A 22,648-nucleotide genomic window follows, 5' to 3' on the forward strand; every position below is an offset into this window, starting at 1 on the left:
GTTTTTAAGTCTTCCAACTCTATCTGCATCAACAGCTAAGAGAAAGACAGGGCCAGTTAACCAAATTTTATTATAATTGCTGCTACCTTTACTTGCCTGAACTTCTTTTTTTTTTTTTTTGTTTTTGGGCCACACCTGTTTGACGCTCAGGGGTTACTCCTGGCTATGTGCTCAGAAATCACCCCTGGCTTGGGGGGGACCATATGGACGCCGGGGGATCGAACCACTGTCCGTCCTATGCTAGCACTTGCAAGGCAGACACCTTACCTCTAGCGCCACCTTCCCGGTCCCCTTGCCTGAACTTCTATTTAGCCTGAACTGTTTTTATATGGGTCCACTCATCCCCTGATAAGGTTGAAGTGATTGCTATAACTAATTTTTTTCCAGGATCCTGGTTCAGAATCACATTTAGGTTTTAATTTAAAAAAAAAATTAACCACCAACCCTGCATGTTTGCATAGAAATGCTCTTGGCTTTTGGTTTTGGTTTGGTTTTTTGTCCACACTCAGGAATATTCAGGATTTACTCCTTCCTGGCTCTACACTCAGAAATTACTCCTGGCACTTCTCTACTGAAAGTCAAACCAGATGAATCATGTGCAAGACAAAGGCTCTCCCCACTATCCTATCGCTGCATCCCTTGTTATTTGTTTATAAAGAAGCCTCTGACCTAAAGAAAGGAATTTAGGAGCTGTAGATAAGAGAAATTTCCAAAGACCCTCTGCAATATTTTCACACACATGAAGACCAAGGATAATTTATGCTCCAAAACACCTTCTCATCTCCCAACCAGAACAAATTAAATTTTTTAAAATACATATGAAATATAGTCATAATGTCTGGCCTGAATATCATGCACAAATGTTAGTTTAGTATTGTTATTTACTATGCTAATAATTGTTACCATAATTATTAATTTTGTCTGGCTTCTCATTCTTTGGAGCTTACAATATTCTATTATTGTCTCTATTAAAATGAAAATATATTCAGGGAGGAGAGAAAGGAATATGTAGGAGAGAGGCTTCTTTCTTCTTTTCAGTCCAAATTTATTGTTTTTGCAATCAGCACACAATGTTTGTCCTTAACAAGAAGGGTCTCTGAGGAAAGCCAGTAGATGGCCAACAGGCACATGAAAAAATGTTCATTACCACTTATCATTAGGGAAATCCATATCAAGACAACAATGACATATCATCTTACACCAGTGAGAATGGCACATTTCCAAAATACTAGAAATAATTTCTGTTGGCAGGGCTATGCTGAGAAAGGAACTTTCATCCACTGCTGGTGGAAATGCTGCCTGGTCCAACCCCTATGGAAAATGGTTTGGAGAATTCTCAATAAAGTCAAAATTGAGCTGCCATATGACCCATTTTGGGGTACCTATCCCCAGGACAGAAAAATTTCCTCCATAAGAATGTATGCACACCATTATTCATTGCAGCACTCAGTAAAATAGCTAAGACTTGGAATCAACCTAGATGTCCAACAAGAGACATGAGTGGATCATGAAGATGTGCTATATGAATACTACATAGCTGTAAGGAATGATTCATGCAACATGGATGGAACTGGAATATATGTTAAAGTAAGCCAGATAAAAGATAAATACAGAATGACATCACATATATGTAGTATTTAGAATAACTGCATAAAGAAATACATTGGATTAAATAGGAGTTGTCTCAAATATCCTTGGCCCCGGAGTATAGTGAAGAGAAGGAAAAAAAATTGAGTAGAGGAAGGAAAAAACAAAGTTGAAAGGATAGGGGCCAGGAACCAAGCAGTTTCGGGTGCATTGGTGGTGTAATTAGAAGGACAGATATAAATATCCAACCCAAAGTCAACAACAATGAAATCAAGAGACCCAAACTATAACAATCTAAACTTAAAATGGGCTTGTTATATTGGCAGGCTAAGGTGTTGGAGGTGCTAAGGTATGGGGTGCTCTTGGGTAACATTGGTGAAGGGAGGTTGACACTGGCGGTGGGATTGGCCCCGATTCATTGTATATCTGAAATCCATCTATGAAGGACATTGTAAACTACAATGACTTCAATAAAATAAAGACAAAATATTGAAATAATTATTTTTTAAAAAGAAAAACAAAAAACGAACAAGAAGGGAAGAGCCAGATAAATGGTCCAGTAGGATGAACAAAAGCTTTGTATGCAAGAAACCTGAGTATAATTTCTGTCACTGCAAGGTACTCCAAGCACTATTGGGAGCAATCCCTAAGCACAAATCTGGGAGTAGCTTACCCGCTTGACAAGTTGTGCTTCCCAAAAAAAATAACTAACAAAATGAGATGGCCTCTCTGTGGCAGTTTTTCTAACACATCCTTTCCTCCCCTGATGAGGAATGCCTGTTTCATGTCCACAAGCTCCACAGTCCCCATCTGACCAGGTGCCCTCTCAGCTGCAGAGCAGACCACACTATCTCTGGTGGTGTAGACACATGTTATTCTCCCATGTTCCCTGAGCTCAATGGTTTCTAGCCACAACTTCCAAGAGACAGAGACACAGCCGCCAAGTTAAGCGAGCCTGGAGCTGTCACATAACTGTGGCTGGCTCTGGGGCTAGAACAGGGACAGGAATGTGTTTGGGAACCTCATAACTGTGATGCAAGTTATGAAACAGGAACCTTTGTCTGAAATCATAACTCTTCTATGCTGGGTTTTCCTTCTCAGAAGCAATGGGACACTTTTGCTTTGGGCCTTTTGCAATGGGTGTCTTCAACATGGGAAGGAGCCATCTCCACTGCTTGTGGTTATTTGTCCTGTGATTCATCTGCCCTGTAGGTTCCTGTTCCTAAATTTCCCAGGGCAGCCTGGGAGAAATTGCTAGCCCAGGGTTTGACAAAGGGAAGACAAATAAAGACTCTATTAATAATAGGGGAGCAAGAATGAGCAGGAAAGAGATTGGGATGGGATATAAGAATTTTTGCAAGTAAAATGCCTTACTGTGAATCTCTTGGCATAATTTTCACAAATCCTAACAAGAACTGTGAGAAACAAATCTCTTCTCCAAATGATCAGGAACATATGAGCCACTCCAAGTTCTCACATAGGTGCAAGAGGAAATTATCTCTTATTTGAGAAAAGGAATTCATATCAGATTTGAATGAGAAAACAAAATATTAACCAAAATAGCTTAGTGGACTTTATAATGTCCAAAAATGCAAAGAATAGCTACACACACACACACACACACACACACACAAGCCTCACTCTTTCATAATCCCAATTGGCTTGGCGAGATTTTCCCATTTAGAAGTTGAGGAAACACACCCTGTCCCTATTAAATATATGGAATATGATAAATGAGACTTTTATTTATCCATAGATATCACCTTGGCATATGCATTTCTCCTAAATAGGCTCAAATAATTTGAATTTGTGATCATTAAAACTCACTGTTTGAGAAATCATCTATTCCAATTATTGATTGAGAAAACTGAGGCCTCAAAGAATAGAATAGACTTGCCCAGGGTTACCAACAATGAGCAGCTCTCTCAGGCCAGATTCTGATTCTCTGAAGAAAAGAAAAATAGGGATCCTTCTCCACCTCTGTAACAACAAGATGAAGTGCCTGGGGAGGAATGCCAGAAAATGGCATTTCCCATCTAATCGCTTCTTGTCACGTTGTAACCATTTTCCTCTACAGAGCCCCATGCTGATGGATCAGAAATAACATTTCCAAAGTTATATCTGCAAGGAAATAGCTATTAATGCTCTTCCTCTCCTTTTTGCGCACAGAAGAATACATATTAATTTTCTCTCTACTTATATTGCCTATTTGCAAATTGTATTCACTACCCAGTGTTCCAATTTGTTCTACCCCTGAAGAGATTATGATGAATAAATGTGTTCCTGGAAATAAAATAAAATAAAAAATTTGTCACTGAGATTTATTTTTATAATTATTTACAGGGATTATTTTAGAATATATAGGGGGCAATAATAATAATGCACACACGAGGTTTCTGGCGTGATTTACCAATATTAATTCAGAGTCATTCCACTTCTCTGAAAGAGCCCCAGCTCTCTCTGCAGCTGTGAGCTCGGGCAGAGCAATTGTCAGTAGCATCAAGGGCTGCTGGTACCAGAAGGCTGGCATCAGGAAGGGCTAGGAAAAGATCAGGGTGGCCAGACTCGTGGTTTAGGAGTCTTAGAGTCAAGACCTACATTTGTTACTAACTGGCTGAGTGCCTGTGGGTGGCCCCTTTCACTCTTAAGGTCCTCTGATTCTTTAAGTGTAAACTGACTATAGGGAAACAAAAATACAATAAAATATGTGCCTCTTGTTCCCCAAATAAAAGAAGAAAACGCACCGAGTAAGTATTTACTGGGCAACCAGTATATTAGACACTAGTATTGGGGCAATATAAAAGACACCACACTTATATTTTGGTGGGAGAATACAGGTGACACAGAAAAAAAGATATCGCAAGGGTGTGAGATACATGATTTTAAATAGCACTGACTGGGCTGATGACAATAAAAACAGAGAGAAAGAGAAAGAGAAATCCTTAATGAGTAGATAGGATTTTTGCCCCAATTACAATGCCTTTGTGCTGCACAAACTACACAGCCAGGGACAGCTGAGGGATGTCCTGGAAAGGCTTCTCTCAAAGGAGCAACACTTGAGCTAAAGTCTAAATAAGAAGGCAGCAGCTGTGAGAAGACCTAGGAAAGACCAGGCACAGGGAATAGCAAATGCAAAAGCTATGAGTATTCTCTTAAGTCCCATGTTGCCACTTTGCTTATGTTTGACGGATGAACTTGAAGTCAAGGGCTTCCAGTGTCAAAGTGTCACACCAGCCAGACAGAATGTACCAGGTCCAGCTGCACTAAGCTTTGGGTAGGTCCTTGCATACCCAAGACTTTGCTAGACAGCAGCTGGACCAAGAAGCATTTCTGAAAACAAACACAGGGATTGCTAACCCTTCACATGACTGCACTGGTGCCTACTCTCATAGAGACACCAAAGCAAATAGGCATATATGTATGTTCACAGACACACAGCCTATACCAAGGTAGAATTTGTAGGTTCCATCTCATGACTATTATGCAAATCATGAACCCCAATCCAGTGCACACTGGTACAGGCAGAACGATGGGGGCTCTGGTAATACATGGTGGGGAAAACAGAATCTGAATCCTGAAGGCATAAAAGCCTTTCATGAGATATGACAAGGACATATCTCAGGGGCCTAAAAAGCCACTGGACTGCAAAGTTCCTGGCCAAATGGCAGGAGGCTTCCTGAGGAGAGGTGGCTGGAACTCCTGAGAGGAGAGGCTCCACAGTGGAAAAAAAAAAAAGGCCAGGTGAATAAGATCAAAATAAATCATTTCCCAGCTATCCCCATTGGCAACCACCCTAACAACACACTGGAGAGGGAATGTACAGTTTAGAAAAAGTGGACATAAACTAGCATGGCAGAGGATGAGGTGTGCACTAGGTGCCAAAGTTCATGTCATCAATACCCACATTGCCTTTGTACATGCTGCTTGCGTCTCCCTTCATAGGATGTGGACTTTGATGCTCTAATATTGGGATGTGCACCAGAGAAGCCTGGTGATCTCTCTTGGGTTTGTATCTTAACTTACCTCTCCTTATCTCCCTTTACTTCCCTAATAAGCTTGTTCTACTTTACTGTTTGTATCTTCCTGAAATTCTTTTCTTTCCTGTGAGGGAAAGCGATGAACCCAAAAAGCCTGGCTAAAATTAAGACAGTCTTTAGTTTCCTGCAAAGACCAATTCCTCATTCCAGCCTGAGTTCATGATTCCCTGGGAAGTCAGGTGGCGGGGATGGCAGGGATCATCTCCCACACAGAACAGAACAAGTGGACTTCAGGTGCAGCTTAAGGGCTGCCTCATGAGGATGGCAGGACATGAATGCCTGTGCTGTGGTAGGATTCATAGCAAACTTTCAGCAATCTTAACTCTCCCAGGTTCTTCCTCAGGAAACAGAGGTGGGTAGCAGTTTTCTTAAGGCAGCAACCTGTCTTCTCCCCATTTCACCCTGGGAAATGACAACAACAGTGCCTATCTACAGTAAGAGCTACTACTATCATCTGTCAGAGGACAATGTAGACATTTGAGACTGTCAGTACTAACTTCAAACCCAGAGAACTTATGACTTATTCTGAGATACTAGCGATTCATTCAGTAAATTTATTAAAGAAATATTTGCTCAACAGTTTTGGAAAACACCCCCCAAAAGAAAAATATATATGTAGAGCACTTGCCTTGCATGTATATGAAGCCCTATCCTTAGCATCACAAAAACAAAACATATATTTTATACACACACACACACACACATATATATATATATATATATATATATATATATATATATATATATATATATATATATGAAAAGAGGGGGGCCTGCCATTTACCTGACATTATCTAAACTCTGGAGGTATATAAGTAAAGAAAAGGCTTTTATAGTTCTATGAAGCTTTCTTTCAGTAAGCAAATCAATAATAAACAAGGAAGCATAGGACCAGAGAGATGGTTTAAAGGTCTGAAGCACATTCTTGATATGCACATGTGCTTTGATCCTCAGCACCAAATGAGCTCTTGAGAACCACCAAGTATCAATGATTTCTAGTGGCCCCCAGCTCTGCTTGAGAGGCCTAAAAAAAAGAAGTAAATATAGAGTATGTTAGGCAGTGATGAGTGCTGTGAAGAGCAAGGCAGCTGGGAAGGTGGGTAAGAAATTAGAGGAGTACACAGATGCTCAGGAAAGGCCACTCTAAGAAAATTATATTTAGGGGCTAGAAAGATATTACACAGGGTAGGGTGCTTGCCTTGCATGCAGTTAACCTAAATTCAATCCCAGGCATCCCCATATGATCCTCTGAGAATTGCCAAGGAGTGACAGAATTAAGCCATAAGCACTGCTAAGTGTGCCTCTCCCCCCCCCAAAAAAAAAAAGAAAAAATAGGCTGGTGTTCTTGGGTAATGACAGGTGCAGCCATGGATCACCCAATAATGTTGAAAGCATAGGGTTGCAAGAAAATTCAGTCTACAAGTTACTTATAAATTGTAATGGGGAAATGTACCTCTACCCTGGAGAGACCTAATGTCAAAGCCCTTCCCAAGAACTAAAACTATATATCTCTAAAGACAAGACAAAATAAATAAATATAAATAAATAAATAAATAAATAAATAAATAAATAAAGATAATGCAACAATGTGGTCTCTGATCTACACACTATTCTTGCCAAAAGCTTTGACTAGAATCTACTCATCAGAAACAGAAAAAAATCCCCAAAATGGCACACTCCTTTTTTGTTTTGGGGCTACACCCAGTAGTACTCAGGGCTTACTCCTGGCTCTGTGCTCAGGGATCACTCCTGTTGATATTAGGTGCTGGAGGTCAAACCTGGGTCTACTGCTTGAAAGCAAATGCCTACCTACTGTTCTATGACTCCACCACCAAAATGGTGCATTCATCAGGGTAACTGGGAGATAGCAAAAATGCCAGTTTCAAGAAAGGGTGGGAAGCAGGGAGTATTGTTCTAGATAGAAACTGACTGAAGAGACAAGACAACAAAGTACAGTCTGTAATCTTTTATAGGATACTGAAGCTGGGGTGGGAGATGGACAAAGAACAGCAAAAGATGTTTTAAGAATAATTTAAATTTGGGGCCAGAAAGGTGGTGCTAGAGGTAAGTGTCTGCCTTGCAAGCGCTATCCAAGAAAGGACCACGGTTCAATCCCCCAGCATCCCATATGGTCTCCCAAGCCATGGACAATTTCTGAGCACTTAGCCAGGAGTAACCCCTGAGCATCAAATGTGCCCCCCCCAAAAAAAAAAGAATAAATTTGAAACAAAAAAAAGTGATAGTACAGTGGTAGGGCATTTGACTTGCATGCAGCTGACCCTGAACCGACCTGGGTTTGATCCCTAGTGTCCCATATGGTATCCCGAGCCAGGAGCGATTTCTGAGAGGATAGCCAGGAGTAACCCCTGAGTGTCACTGGGTGTGACCCAAAAAAACAAACAAACAAAAAAGTAAATTAATTTTCACTGGCTGGGGCCAGAGAGACAGGGCATTTGCCTTGCACACAGCTAATCCAGGACGATGGTGGTTCAAATCCTGGCATCCCATATGGTCCCCTGTGCCTGCCAAGAGCGATTTCTGAGCACAGAGCCAGTAGTAACCTCTCAGTGCTGCCTGCCGGGTGTGACCCAAAAACCAAAAAAAAAAAAAAAACTTACCTGGCAGAGGAGATACCATGATCACGAAGGTGGTTTCCCCAGGGCGAGGCTCACCCATTGCACTCCGGGTGTGCTGACCCCTGCGATCCCCCCCCCCAAAAAAAAAAGAATAATTTAAATTTGAACAATTGTATATTGCTAAACAAGTTTTCTTAGGTGCCCTAATTGGATTCTAATTTTATAAGAGAATTCCTTTTCCTTACAAGATACAACTTGAAATAAATCATGAATAATTTTCAAGATGGACCCAGCTTTCAATTGATTCCAGGGATTAGAAAATATTTGTGGGTTATGGCCAGGTCCCAAAGCGAAAGGAAACCCTCTCAGTACCACATCTTGTGCCCCAGCAAGAAGCTGCAACTACCACTCTTACTAACTCATTGTATGTGGCCCTTCTTCTCACACACACCCCTAAGTATGGACTGTTGCATGCTAACAGATTCAGCTCCAGAAGGACCCTCAACTCAAGGACGTTACCTGATCCCTTAACTACCATTGCTCAAACTCAACAAGATCAAGGTGTGGGATGAAAATGTGCCCTGGATCTCACCCCTCAACAAAAATATCTCAAAAGACTTAATAGGGATATCTATAGTTTCCTTATATGTTTAATACCTCAATAGTCATACCTCTTAAAAACAAAAAAAAAGAAGAAGAAGAACGGGCCAGAGAGATAGCACAGCGGTAAGGCGTTTGCCTTAGACGCAGAAGGACGGTGGTTCCAATCCCGGTATCCCATATGGTCCCCCGAGCCTGCAGGAGCGATTTCTGAGCATAGAGCCAGGAGTAATTCCTGAGCACTGCCGGGTGTGATGCCCCCATAAAAAAAGAAAGAAAGAAAGAATAGTTATACCTCTTAGTGTGTTTATTTCCAAAGGTAAAGGTAGCCTCCTCCATCCTTTTGTATTTATTTATTTTATTTTTATTTTTTATTTATATATATAGTTTTATTTTAATTTCACTTGTTTTGGTTCTGCTTGGTACAAAATTCTAGGGAAAAAAGTCTTGCTGGAATAAATGCTCAGGCCAAAACCAGGGCACAGAGATTGTATAGCCTGTCATTCTTACCCCCAAATGCACCAGTAATACAATATGGTACCATTCCCTTTTGCATAGGCATACTAAAAAAAGGAGGGGTATCTTATGTATAGAAACAAGCTTTTATCTACTAGGAATAAGAACCCATAAATTTTATTATATAGGGGCACCTCCCACCCTGAACATTTGTCATAGGAACTCGACTTAGCCTTCATGTGATCAGACAGCAACCGTACAACCCCAAACCCCAGATCCCAACTGTACAATTGACACAGTTCCCTGCAATAGCACTAGGAATCAATCTCCCTTCGGGGAGTTCCTAATACCGCTTTGGTACCAACTTTCGCCAGGTGGATACAACACCCTGGTAACAAGAAAATAGCAACAACTTGATCTAAAAGCAGATTGCCCTACCTCATCACCTACTGGTAAGATGAAATCAGAAGATACTATATCCTCTGATCTGTACAAACACCAAGATTACTAACTACAAAACACTGACTTTAACAACTGCCACTGAGGGCCCGGAGAGATAGCACAGCGGCGTTTGCCTTGCAAGCAGCCGATCCAGGACCAAAGGTGGTTGGTTCGAATCCCGGTGTCCCATATGGTCCCCCGTGCCTGCCAGGAGCTATTTCTGAGCAGACAGCCAGGAGTAACCCCTGAGCGCTGCCGGGTGTGGCTCAAAAACCAAAAAAAAAAACCAAAAAAAAAAACAAAAAAAAAAAAAAAAACAACTGCCACTGAGCAGAACTTTTCCTGGGACCAATAAGAAAGACCCTAGCCTAGGCTTTGACCTAGGATTTGTACAAAAACCAAGATCATTAATTTCAGAGATCTGATTTTGACAACTGTGACTGAGAGGAACTTCTGGAACCATAAGAATAGACTCTGTCCTAGGTTTCATCTGAGGATCTGTGCAAAAACCTAAATCACTAATTACAGAAGACTGACTACAACAACCATGATGGAGCAGAACTCCTAGAACCAGAAAGAAAGATTCTACCCTAGACTTCGTCCTCTGACCTGTGCAAATACCAAGATCTCTAATTACAGAGGACTGATTTTGTCAACCACAACTAAGCAGAACATTTCCTAGCACCATAAAAAGACCTTGGGGTTCAATAATGAATATGTCAGGAGCCTGTAGTTGTTCCCATGACAGTATGCTTCAAGGGTGGAGAAACCCTATATCTTAGGCCAAGGGAATTCCCTTTCTAATTTTCCCCAATACTTACTGTGCCTATGCAAAAAACAAACAAACAAACAAGAAAAACACAAAACCTTGCCATACCACCCTCCTTCCTTTTTTTATTTCTTATTTTTGTTGTTTATTGTTGCTATTGTGTGTTATATTGTTGCTTTTTTTCCTCCTTTCCCTTTCTTCTTTTAAATTGATATTCATAGCTCCTAGATGGACTCCTCCCAGCTTTCTTTTTCTTTTCTTTTTTCTCTTTTTTTCCCAACAGAACCACAGATCTTGAATCATATTGTTCAGCCGCATAAATTGAGGGGGGGAGTGGATGGTACAAGGAACAAACAATCACATGAACATTGAGTGGAAATAAAAATTATCATACCTAAATACTAAAGTCAACTACAACAGAATCAAGATACCCAATCTACAAGTTATACACAAAGGGGGCCTGTTACACTAGTATTTCAGGGGGTAAAAGGGAGAAGTATGGGATGCATGCTGGGAACAGGGGCAGAGGGAGGACAATACTGGTGGTAGGAATGGCCTTAATTCACTGTCACTATTTATGTACCTTAACTATAACTGTGAAAGACTTGTAATTCACATTGGTCACAATAAAAAGAAAAAAAAAAAAAGAAAACACATGTGGGTTTGAGAGTGTGTTAACCTGATAACACATTAAGAGCTGATGAGTCTGGAAATTGAACTCCTCTGTCCTTTACATATTTTTCATAATTGAAATCTTCATAAATAAAATGTTAAGGAGGTCTAGAGTGATAGCACAGTGGTAGGATGTTTGCCTTGCATGTAGCTAACCTAGGACAAACCCGGTTTGATCCCCGGAATCCCATATCGTGTCTCGAGCCTGCCAGTAGCGATTTCTGAACACAGAGCCACAGAGCACCACATGTGTGCCTCTCCCAGATAGATAGATAGATAGATAGATAGATAGATAGATAGATAGATAGATAGATAGATAGATAGATAGATAGATAGATAGATAGATAGATAGATAGATAGATAGATAGATAGAAAGAAAATGTTAAGGAGGGCCCGGAGAGATAGCACAGTGGTGTTTGCCTTGCAAGCAGCCTATTCAGGACCAAAGGTGGTTGGTTCGAATCCCGATGTCCCATATGGTCCCCTGTGCCTGCCAGGAGCTATTTTCTGAGCAGACAGCTAGGAGTAACCCCTGAGCACCACCGGGTGTGGCCCAAAAAAAATGTTAAGAAATAAATAAAGAAAAGTGGGAATCATTAGCTGTCCAATGCTACTCAAGGTCAAGTCAATTGACAACAGAGAATGAACCATTGGATTTAACAACTTGGAAGACATTGGTGATCTTGAAGATGAAATAGAAAGCACTCAGGCATAAGAGGCCAGAATACAGTTGAGGTACCAAGGTCTCAATGAGGGATTATATTTATATTTTAGAGCAGTTTGACTGATAGTTGAGGAAAAATGAATAGCAGGGAAGAAGAGGGTTAAGAAAATGTCCTGAATTCATGACCTGACCCTCATATTATATCTCTGACCCAAGTCTTGAAGCACCCAATCCCTCAGGATTGTGAGGTCCTGTAAAGAAAGACAACAGTCCCAATGACCAACGTGATTGAGGTTAGAAAAGTCAGAATAGTTCCACTCACCAAAATAACAGATGGGATTAAAGGAAGACATGTAGCATTTTAGGAAAGAATTTGGAGGTGGAGGGTTTGACCAAACCTGGCAGGGCCTATTCCTGGCAGTGCTACATGGACCAGAGGTAGTAATAGGGTTAGCCACATGCAAGGGAATTTCCTTGACCCCTATACTATCTCAATGACCCAAAACTGAAGCATTTTCAAAAGTCTCTATGCAGTAGAAGCCTGCACAAAAAAAAAGGGCAGCAAATAGGGTGCTCTAGGACTCACAGCAGCCACAAGACAATATCAAGGGGACCAAAGAGTTATTGTGACAAAAACTCAGAATCAGCCTCCAATCAGCCAAGCTCCATTCCATGTGGTAGGCCATGACTTTGGGTGTGACAGTGGGTCTGACAAGATTTTTATGCAGTATCCTCATCCTGGATAGTATCCTCATCCACAATTCTTGCCAAGAAATATTTGCCCTTGTAGACCCCTGTGCTCCAGCCCTCAGAAACTATTCAGTGGTGGTCTCTGCAATCCCCTCCTGTGTGCTTGCTGTTTGATGGTGGCATATACAACTTCCAAACAGTGTTCGGCTTCTTGAATACAGAGAACCCAGTTTTTACCTCAAAGCATCCCCAGTCATACCTTCGAATTGATGATCTATGATGGGAAGAAGAGAGGCAGAGAAAGAGAGACAGAGCCAAAGACAGAGACAGACAGACAGACAGACAGACAGACAGACAGACAGACAGACAGACAGACACAAAGGCAGAGAGACAGAGACAGAGAGAGAACTGGTTCCAAGTCATAGGGATCACTCCTCACTTGACAGGGTTGGGGTGGAATCCTTTAGAGGCCATAGCAGGCAGCACCACCACCACCCCCATCTCCTGCCACACAAGCATCCCTCCAATTGCTGAATTAGTATCCCTGGTAGCAAACCTCACTAAAGCAGCCCTCGGTGCTTTCTTCCAAAGCTGTTTGCAGTAAGTGACTCACCCAATTAAGAGCATCTACATAACAAAGCCTCACCAGGCTGCAGAGGTCACAGAGACTGTGAAGTGTGTCTTTAGTGTGTTCTGTGGAGAAGGTTCACTAATTACCAGTCATTTCCACCCCTCAAGAGCCTGTCAGCCTTTGAGATGCAAGGGGAAAAAAGAATCCCTAAATTCCCACCCATACCAATCACTTTTTCTTCCCCAGCCCTCCCCTGCATTTCAAACCTGTGACTAATAAGTGCTAGGGATGGGCCTCTGCCCACCTGGCTCAGAGACTGAAGAGAAGAGAAAGAGAGGAAAAAGAGAGCCTATTTTAGTGATGGGAACTCAGTGGGGCAAGGAAGCAGAGTTCTGGAGGTACTGCATCTTCTCTGTAAAAGGGACCAAAAACATCTAGGTCATTTTTTATCTCTAGGTAGAAACTATGGTGGAAAGTTCAGGTATGTAAGAATAAAGTTGAAATCACTCATAATTCCACAGCCTGGAATGACTAGTGAGTTTATGGTCAAATAAACACCCTTGCAGGCTACTTTCTAGATGCATGTATGAACTGTGAGCCTATGTGCAACCCTGCACTTTCAGAACCAGCTGTCTTCATATAATAATACATGTCCAGTATCTCTCCCAATGGGAACATGGGAAATAAAAAAACATCGGAGTAGGTAGGGATGCTGAACTGGGTTAGCAGAGAAGCTGTGCTTGGGTATAACAAGTGGAGCCACTACCCAAATTTCTGAAAAGAGGCCATGGTGAGCCATAAGGGCCTTTGGATCTTGGGCTTCTATTTGAACCTCAGTTTACTCATCTGAGTAAAAGCAATAACAATGGATCTGAAAAATAGTACATTGGGCAGGGCACTTGTCTTGTAATTTCCAGTAGCATATAGGCCCCCCATGCAAGCACTACTAAAGGTCATCCTTGAGCACAGAAAATTAGCCCTGAGCATAGACAGGCATGACCCAAATCACTACACTCAAAAAAGACATAACATTACATGCTTTATAGGATATCTGTGAAAATTAATGAAGGTTCTTTGTATCTGTGAAAAAAAACTATATTACGAATAACTTTGTAACCATGATGTTTAAATAAAGTTAAAAAATGAAAGAAAATTAAGGGAACTTGTGTTTGTAAAAAGACTCAACAGGCTTTGTTTTATTACTTATTTTAAAAAATGTTTGGGGCCGGAGAGATAGCATGGAGGTAAGGCGTTTGCCTTTCATGCAGGAGGTCATTGGTTCGAATCCCGGCGCCCCATATGGTCCCCTGTGCCTGCCAGGAGCAATTTCTGAGCCTGGAGCCAGGAATAACCCCTGAGCACTGCCGGGTGTGACCCAAAAACCAAAAAAAAAAAAAAAATTTTTATTTATGCCTGTATTTTTACTTAGTTCTCTGCTAGTTTGTGTGGTGGGTAATAAACAAAACATCTAGTTCAGGTCTAAAAAGCTTAGAATCTTGGGGCTGGAGAGAGTACAGTAGGTAAAGAACTGCCTTGCTTATGACTAATCCGGTTTGATACCCAACTACAGATGATTCCTGAGAAAAGTATACAGAGAAAATGAAATAGTCATAGAAAAAAAAATAATGATCACAGGCACATGAAGTGTCTTGGCCAAGGTGAGGAGTTGGAAAAAGCACAATGCAATGCAGATGGGAAATTTTCCACCCCTTCTTTTTGATTTTGGACCACATTTGGCTGTCCTTGGGGCTTACTCCTGGCTCTGTGCTCGGGGTCACTCTTGGTAAGGCTCAAACTGATCAATCACTTGCAAGGCAAATCCTTACCTCCTTCCTCCACTCCAGTGGCCCTCAAACTGTGGCCCGTGGGCCACATATTGTATTTGTATCTGTTTTGTTTCTTCATTGCAAAATAAGATATATGCAGTGTGCATAAGAATTCGTTCCTAAATTTTGTTTTTACTATAGTCAGACCCTCCAATGGTCTGAGGGACAGTGAATTGGCCCCCTGTTTAAAAAGTTTGAGGACCCCTGCTCCACTCCATTGTTGTTGATGTTGTGGCAATGATACGGTGTAGGGGCTTGCACATTCATTTAACAGTTATGTTCACACATTTTCAGCTTGTAGTGCTCTCACACTCAGCCATAGTGCACACATAGATTTGCACTCCCTTAGTCGGTATACATGTACTCCACACATGCTTATGGGGGACCAACTTCTGCCCATTATTAATATTCAAGACCTCAAATGCTTCAGATACTTTCTCAAAAAAAATGTAGCCCAAAGGTATTCCCTTATTATTTATTGCACTCAACAAATATTTTTTGGAACATTCTTTTTTTAAGTACTAAATGCATAAGCTCTTGAACTCTGCTAAGAAGAATCAGTGTTGATTATCACCTGAGGTAGTTGGTATTGACAGTGTCCTTTGAGGCAGCAGAAAATTTACTCAGACATTGGAGTTCCACAGAGGCACTTGGAAAGAAAAAACCTAAAGCAGAAGAAACATTTTGAAAATTCTTGAGCCAGATGAGGATCATAATTTTTCCCTCACTGAATTTTGGTTAGAGGCAAATAAGGTAATATTGGGACACTACCTAGAAGAGTGTATACATTAAAGTTGTCATTCAATAAAATCATCTGAATATTAAGTATGTTCTCTCACTCAGTTGTGGTTTTCTCTACTGAATTTACTGTGGTAACTGAAATCGCTTGATTAGGTTGAAGATAATCAGCCAGGCAGCTTGCTGTTGGGGGTTCCCACCAGTACCCTTAATAGGAGCCCATTGACACAACAAAGATCTGGTCAGAACCTTTTGGAAACTCTCTAAAGCTCAATGTCAAATCAATTGTTATTTTAACTGTTAATGACAGGAACTAGTTAGAATGGTCTAATTTAAACAGATCCTTTTAGCACAGGAATCTGTTAGAAAGATATGAAGAAACACAGTGAAACAGTAAGAACATTAGAGACCAAGAATTTTTAATGTACAGAAACCCAAAGTGGCAAGGAAAGAGAAGATGTAGTTGACATGTAACTGTAATGATTTGGGTAGGTACTACCTGAGAGGCTGCAAGGATCACACTGGACCTAAAAGTGATTGTCCTCTCCACTCTGCTTCCCTTAAGCACTAGATGCCTCTACACTGGCTTTAATGCTACTACTAGGCTCCCAGAGTTCCTACTGCACTTGAGACTGGTTTTTTAACTTACCTCAGTCTTCTGCTCATCCCCTTGAAAGTCAAAGATTTTATTGGAGATGCCTCAGTAACCTGCTATCAGAGAAAGGAGAAGATTTTATCCCTTTAACTTCTCTAATTAGAATTGTCTATGTTTATAGAACAAAAAGAAAAGAGATTCAGATGGTAGGCAGACAAAAGAAGTCAAATACACTACATGTCCATTATTAAGATTTATATTAACACTAAGGACTAATAATATGCTCAAATTTGATTACAAGTTAGTTTTGACTATTCTAAAATATCAAAGTGTTTTTCAATGTTTATCTGCTTCTAAAGTTATTTCAAAATTTACATTTGAAGGCAATTCTTATAGGTTTCAAAACTGGGGAGTGGGACCAGAGAAATAGCACAGCTGTGCTTGCACACAGCTGAACCCAGGACCGACCTATGTTCAATCCCCAAATGGTCCCCCAAACCAGGAGCGATTTCTGAGTGCAGAGCCAGGAGTAATCCCTGAGCATCACCAGGTGTGGCCCAAAAACCAAAACCAAAATAATAATAATAAAAAAAAAACCTGGGGGAGGCAATATGGCAGTATTGAAACAATGATAACCCTACTGAAAATAAAATTTCCTAAGAGGTCAAGCAAAAAATGTGTTAGACTAGGGCTGGAGTGATAATACAGTGAGTAGGGTGTTTGCCTTGCATGTGGATGACCAGGGGAATTATTTGGTCCCCCAAATGTGCCAGGAGTAATTCCTAAGTGCAGAGCCAAAAGTAGCCTCTGAGCACCACAAGGTGTGGCCCAGAAACAAACCAAAACAAAACCTGATGTTAGACTACATATATAAAAATTTTATTTGATAAAAATCAAAATTTCTTTAATTAGGCAAAAAAGTTTAATTTTTTAATATAATAAGTTTTGGATGTGGATGATTGCTGGAGCTTACTCGGGGTCCCAAAAATATCAAGATAAAATATCTGAGGCTGAAAATATTGTATTTGTCTTGCAAGTGGTTGACCCAGGTTTGATTCCCAGCACCCCATATGAAATCCCAAGTCTTGCCTGGAGTGATCTCTGAGAGCAGAGCCAGAAATAAGCCCTGAGCACTGTCAGATATAACAGAAGGAGGAGGAGGAAGAAGAAGAGGAGGAGGAGAAGGGAGAGGAGGAGAGAAGAAGAAGAAGAAGAAGAAGAAGAAGAAGAAGAAGAAGAGAAGAAGAAGAAGAAGAAGAAGAAGAAGAAGAAGAAGAAGGAGGAGGAGAAGGAGGAGAAGGAGAAGGAGAAGAAGGAGGAGGAGGAGAAGGAGAAGAAGGAGGAGGAGGAGGAGAAGGAGGAGAAGAAGGAGAAGGAGAAGGAGAAGAAGAGGAAGGAGGAGGAGGAGGAGAAGAAGAAGAAGAAGAAGAAGAAGAAGAAGAAGAAGAAGAAGAGGAAGAAGGAGAAGAAGAAGAAGAAGAAGAAGAAGAAGAAGAAGAAGGAGAAGGAGAAGAAAAGGAGGAGGTGAGGAAGAAGAGGAGGAAAGAAGAGGAGGAGAGAAGAAAAGAAAAAGAGAAGAGAAGGAAGAGGAGAAGAAAAGGAGAAGAAAGGAAAAAGGAGAAGAAAAGAGGAAGTAGTAGTATCTACTATTCTCTTAGACTCCTCGTCATAAGATGGTTATTTAAATTCTATATAGTCTATCCAAGTTTATGAAAGTAAAAGGGGAAAAAGGGAAAAGGAAAGTTCAAAACAACTGTCTCATCCTTTTTGATAAAGAAAACAGTTTCTCAGCTTTTCCCTTTCCTTTATTGTTATCCCCTTACTTGTGCCTCGTTTATCAAAATGGGTATTCCTATTCCTAACAGCAAAGATCATTGTGAAGGAGGAAAATACGATTGGCCTACATGAGTTGCAAAACTTTGCCTGTGCCTGAAAAGAAGTATTAAATATCTAAATTCTAATATTGGGTTTGAGTATCGTGGACAGAAGCATGGAGGGGACGGGCTGCATGGAAAGGAGAAGTGGAAAAGCAGGAGCGTCACTGAAAAGTTTTGAGCAAGGGAATAACATGATAAAGAAAATTTATATTTCGGGCCCGGAGAGATAGCACAGTGGCGTTTGCCTTGCAAGCAGCCGATCCAGGACCAAAGGTGGTTGGTTCGAATCCCGGTGTCCCATATGGTCCCCCGTGCCTGCCAGGAGCTATTTCTGAGCAGACAGCCAGGAGTAACCCCTAAGCAAAGCTGGGTGTGGCCCAAAAACAAAAACAAAAAAAAAAAAGAAAATTCATATTTCAAGAATGTTTGCTATGGGCTAGAGGCAAGAGAGGATGACTATGAAACCAACATAGAAAGCTCTTAGAGTGGCAACTACATGATCAGTTAATACAACTAACTGAACTAATGCACAAGCAAGAATATGTGAAGTGAAAAAAGGAACAGGGTCCCAAGCTTGAGACATATATGCCTGGAGTCACAGGTGCTTTCCACTCCGTTGCATAATACTAACAATGGTCCCCCAAAAAGGAGTGAACACTAATTACATTCACATATTCAGCACAACTAGTAGTCATGTCAATAAATGTTTTTTCCTTTGAAGGACTAGTTTCTGTCCCATAATGTTACTCTCAGGTGAAGAAGACAGACTTTCAACAGCAAGTCCCCAGGGTGGGTCCAACTCTAAAACCAGATGACAAGGGACCCCTAACCTTCTAGCAGAGGGCAGGAAGCAGAAAGGGGTTATTAAGCTGAAACCTGAAGGAAGAGAAGTAATGAGCCAGGTGACTAGGGCAGGTCATTCATTCCAGAGGGAAAAAGCATTGGTAAGATGCCCAAGCTGGGCAGCGTCTTGGCACACAGAGGTAACCCCAAAATAGCCTTGAAATGCAATATGGCAAAATGGCAGCAGGGTGCGGGGGTGGAAGTGTACAGGGACATAGGAGGGAGACCACAGCAGAAAGACACTTAGCCAACATGAGCCCAACTTGAAGTTGAAAATGTAGGAGCTTGTAGGAGAGGAAAACCCTTGTCGGATTTGTTCATTTTAAAATGAGTGGTGGTGGAGTGATGGTGGGGTGGTGGTAAAAGTATTCACCTTGACGTCCAAGGAACTAAGAAAACTTGTCTGAGGTAGTCAGCCCTGATGCCCTGATGCCCTAATGGGAGTGCACGTCTCTTGAACCTTCCTGTCTCAAGTGAGGCGTCGCTCAACGGTTACCCCAAACACCTCCCATAAGTAAAGTCCCCCGTGTAGAAACCCTAGGTTCAGAACCGAGGCTGAGTGGCTGAAGGAAGGCTGATTTCTCCCGGCGGCGCCTTCATTCCTTCGTCATAACCCCTTCAGCCGAGGTTGCTGTGAGGGGACAATTCCTCCCCACTTCCCCAAGTGCCTGGCACAGAGAGAACATTCTGAGCCTTTGCTTTGGCTTTTTTGCTCCTTCAAGGGAGACCAAGCGGGATCCGCCATGTGTCCCCCCCACTGACTGAGGGGATCCCTGAGAATCTCTCAGAGCGCCTGAGGGGGGTCAAACCATGCTTCTCCACGACCCATTTGACAGGCGTGTGTGCATGTCAAAGCCCCGAAGAGGTCAAACCCCGAGAGGACCCGCGGGTCCTCCCGCGAGACCCGGCCGCTGCGTGAATGAAGCAAGGTGGAGAGCGTGATCGCGCGGCCCAGCCGGCGGGGGCGGAGCCTGGAGCGCTTGGGGGGCGTGGCTGTGCGGCGAAAGGTGGAGCATATAGGCGTGGGGGTGGGGCTTCTGAGGGGCGTGGTCCATGACGGCAGTCAGAGGCCCCGCCCACATCGGAAGTGCGGCTGGGCCCGCCCCAGCGCTTTCCCGGCCGGTTCCCGGGTCTCTTCCCCGCGCAATTGGGTTCTGGAACTAGCTGGGCCGGGACCCCCCCAGCCCTGGGGGCGAAGAGGAGGCCCTGGGTTTGAGGAGCAGGCCGACGGCAGCGGGGTTCTGGTTTTTCCTAGAGCCCCAGCCTCTCTTCTGTGTCTCTCTTTCGGCGGGGAACCGCACAGGTAAATCAGACTCGGCCCGATCGACTGAGAAAAAGCGGACGGCAGGTGCCCGGCCTGTTTTGCAAAGACGGTGGGGTTCGGGGAGGGGCATGCGGACCCCGAGAGCGCATCTCTGTTTGAGAAGGCAGAGGGGGGGGCCAAGTCTGAAGCCCCCCCTGAGTTTAGAGGCCGGATTCACAGAGCGCAGGCTCTGTGGTGCCAGGAGTTGGTGAGCTGGCGGGGTGGGCTGGGGGGCGGATCCCTGCCAAGGCCCCCCGAGGGTTATCCCCCCCACACCCCACTCACACACACATCCAGAGCAGAGCCCCCCCCATGGTGTTGGGGGTGTGTGTTTGTCTCACAGTCGCCCCGACCGGGCGCGCACGAGCCTCGGCTTTGCAAAATGAAAAAAAATCAATAAAAATCGATGCCGTTGCAAAGAACATGAAACGCGTTGGATTGTGATTATTTGCGTTTGTGAAATTCTTTTTTTTTTTTATTTGTATTGTCTTAATTTCCTCCTAAACAAAAGTAAGGTGGCTTTGGCTGGGATATTAGGGTGTCTTCGGAGAGAAAAACAAGTGCCCTGATTTCCCACCCCAGCCACCCACCCACCCTCGCGCGCGTTCTCCATCCTTCCAAAAGGCGCTCCAACTTCCCAGAGCGGCTGGCGGGGTGCGGCGGCGGGAGGGGCACGCTCCGCTTCGGGAAGAGGCTCTGCTCTTTGTCCGCACTTTAGGGACGTGCCCTACACCCCTACTCCGAATCCACCCGCAACGCGTCCCCGCTTCAACACTTCCCCACCCCCGTCCTGGGGCCTGCGCCTCCTCCTCTCCCTCCTCTCCCCCCCACCCCAGTTCTCTCTCCCTCTCTCCCCGGCGCTTTAAATAATGATATTTGCATGCAGGGAGCGATTCATAAATATGTCAGGGCCGGTGAAATATAGGCAACATTTCAAACTTTCTATTTAAAAAACATGAATTATGGCCGCGGAAAATGTGTTCCCATTTAAAGGCGATACGAAGTATTTGGTGTCTCGTCCCCGGGCCCATCCATCACGCAGACAATAAAGAGAGTTTTTCGCCCTGACACCCGCGATTTATGGGCGCCCTTCTCTGCCCTCATCACTCACCCGCCGCGGCCGGCCCCGGCGACAGGCCCCTCGGAGAGACCCCCCGGCCGCCCCTCCTTGCACCGGCAACGCGCACTCGCGCCCGCGCCGACCCCCCAAGACTGCCGCTCTCCCGGGCTGGCTCCCGAGAAAAGAAGCGGAGCTTAGCAGGGACTGTCTGGGTAACCGAGGCGAGCAGGAACGTCTTCCCCTCGGTGCAAACCTCTTGCGGGGCTCGGTCTGCCTAGGCGGCCAGTCCGCATCTCAGCCACCGAGCCAGGACCCAACCTGGGAAGTTACCAGCGCCAGCGGCGGGAGGTTTTTCATTGCGAGGGTTCGAGGGGGAGAGAAGAGGGAAGCCCCAGGCCCATGAGGCTCCCCCAGCCAATTTCTGCCCACTCGGCCCGCCGAGTCCCAAGCTTTCCTGAGCCTTTTGGGGGCCGCAGCTTTCTGTAACTTTTTGCAAAGCCGCCTCCTGCCTGCTGCAAGCTGCCAAGTACGCACGTCCCGGGTGTCCTCGGCCCCTTGGAAATTGCCTTTTCCGAAGGGGAAGGAAAAGTTGTCAAGAAATGGAAGAATAGGCCCCTTCTTCCTAGGTGCGCCCAGCTCAGGCCCGGTTGTCCCGGGGTGTCCTCTTCCAGCCTAGCCCCACCTGGCGAGCGCACTGCGCTCCCCACGCCGCTACCAAAACTTGCATCGAAGAAAGTTTTCGGGCATCGTCTGCTGCGAAATATGCTTTCAGTTTTCGCTGCGGGCGGACTCGGGCGTTCGGGCAGGCCCGGTTTGGCTGAGCTGAGGCGAAGTGAGGGGCCTGTTGGTGGTGGGTACAGGTTCCACCTCCTGGTCATGTCTCCACCGGTCTGGGGACCACCTGGAGTCGCGCTGGGTCAATGCACTGTCTGCTTGCACTCGAACCCGGTGCCCTTTCCTGAGGATAACTAGAAGCTGGATTTATTCTGATACACGGGGGGTGGGGTGGCGGGGGGCGAGGAGTTGGCGAAAGAAAATAAAACAGCCAGAGAAATTTCGTCGATTCTAAAAATGACAAGAATTAATTTATTAGATGGAGATTCTTGTAAGGAAACGAAAATTACCCTGACTCCTCCCTCCATGCCTGGGGTAAACGGAAAATGCCTTCAGACTTTAGGAGCTTGGAAAATCTTAATATTTAGGTATTTATCCCTCTATAGAAGGATAGAAGATATTTATAAATCCTCGTGCGCATCTAAAGCTGATTTGGAAAATTTTCTAGATCAAATGTCTTCACAGCCACTGTTGAGGTGTGTGTAATCTGGGCTTTTAGGGTCAAATAA

General features: G+C 43.6%; 1 pseudogene; it reads left to right on the forward strand.

Moving 5' to 3' along the window:
* The first annotated feature begins 8,234 nt into the window (after window positions 1-8,234).
* Window positions 8,235-8,381, forward strand: LOC126031472 (uncharacterized; annotated as a pseudogene).
* The last annotated feature ends 14,267 nt before the right edge of the window (window positions 8,382-22,648 follow it).

This window comes from Suncus etruscus, chromosome 15 (assembly GCF_024139225.1).
Source record: "Suncus etruscus isolate mSunEtr1 chromosome 15, mSunEtr1.pri.cur, whole genome shotgun sequence".
NCBI classification, from domain to species: Eukaryota; Metazoa; Chordata; class Mammalia; order Eulipotyphla; family Soricidae; genus Suncus; species Suncus etruscus.